The sequence below is a fragment of the Vigna radiata genome, chromosome 9, assembly GCF_000741045.1.
Source record: "Vigna radiata var. radiata cultivar VC1973A chromosome 9, Vradiata_ver6, whole genome shotgun sequence".
NCBI lineage: Eukaryota > Viridiplantae > Streptophyta > Magnoliopsida > Fabales > Fabaceae > Vigna > Vigna radiata.
Genome location: NC_028359.1, coordinates 9,924,957 through 9,926,296, shown reverse-complemented (window position 1 = coordinate 9,926,296; position 1,340 = coordinate 9,924,957). Strand labels below are relative to the sequence as shown.

The window sequence follows — 1,340 nt, the reverse complement described above, 5'->3', positions numbered from 1 at the left end:
TTAGACTAAGTTATTATTTTGATTTCCTTTTCAACAGAGAATTTAAGAAAAAACAATTAACGCTTCGTGTGAAATTTCTTTATTACTTTAAAGATAATATGTTAATATATTAGTATAAAATAACTTTGAAAATTTAAAAAATGAACGTTTTTCAAGCTTTGTTGAAAATAAAATATAAGAAAGACGGAATAAGTAAAAAAAATTACATGATATTTCTTAGATTTTACTTTTATTACTATTAATAAAAAAAAGTAACTTTAACTAATTCAAAGTGATTAAAAAAATGGAAGAAATTATTCGTATAAACTTTTTCTTAATGCTATAGAATTCAATTCAGGAAGTTCGAAAAAATAAAACAAATATTCGCCGTTGCCGGGGATCGAACCCGGGTCGTCCGCGTGACAGGCGGAAATACTCACCACTATACTACAACGACTTGATATTCATTAGGTTAAACAAATATATATAAACTATTATTCTAAATTATGTTTACCGGAGTAATTGAGAATTTCTTATGCTTCATTTTATGAATTAAATGTTATAAAAACAAGTTTTCTTTGTAACAATTCTTTTTGAGCATTGGAGGAAAATTTTAAAGTAGTCCATCATGTTAGTAAAATATATTAATTAATGAACTCGTGTATAAGAAAAGAAACACACCTCATGCATGATAGACTTAAATATAAAAGGAAAGTGATTTCGGTAGCAATTAATAGCATCATTCTTATAAATATTATTTATTTTATCCTTACAAGTGGAAACACGTTTACTAATAGAAATACATTTTTTAAGTCTATATTTATATTTAATTTTTTTAATATAATAAAAATTATTATTATTATAAAGGTAAATATAAATAATTTTTACAATTTTATTATAAATATTATTTATTTATTTGTTTTGTAGGTATTTTTTATTGTAAATTTTAATTTAAAAAAATGTTAAATTTTAAAAGATATATATCAGAGTAAAGTTGATAACATAATAATTTAGTTTAAAAAATAATTACTTAAAAGATAAAATTAAAAGAAATAGGTACTCTAAAAAGGAGAATTTCATGATATAGATGATTCTTTCTTTCACGATGTCAAGTTCTCACCATATTTCAGAATAATATTTTTTTACTAAATGTAAATTATGTTAGCAAGTAACTTTTTTCAAATCTTATATTTGAGTTCAAAGTTTTTACTTTTAAAATGTTTTATATATTTTGATTATAGAGTAAATGAAACATATTAAAACATAGTGGTAATTTTGAAATTTTAGCAAAGTTTCGATTCTTGAAAAACTAAAACTTATTAATCTTTACGTTTCGGTTTTTTAAAAATTGAAACCTAAAG

General features: G+C 21.5%; 1 non-coding gene across 1 annotated transcript; it reads right to left on the bottom strand.

Annotated features, from left to right (window-relative positions):
• Positions 1-364: 364 nt before the first annotated feature.
• TRNAD-GUC lies at positions 365-436 on the bottom strand. Its single transcript has one exon. It is a non-coding gene; the product is annotated as a tRNA-Asp (tRNA).
• Between the last annotated feature and the right edge of the window lie 904 nt (positions 437-1,340).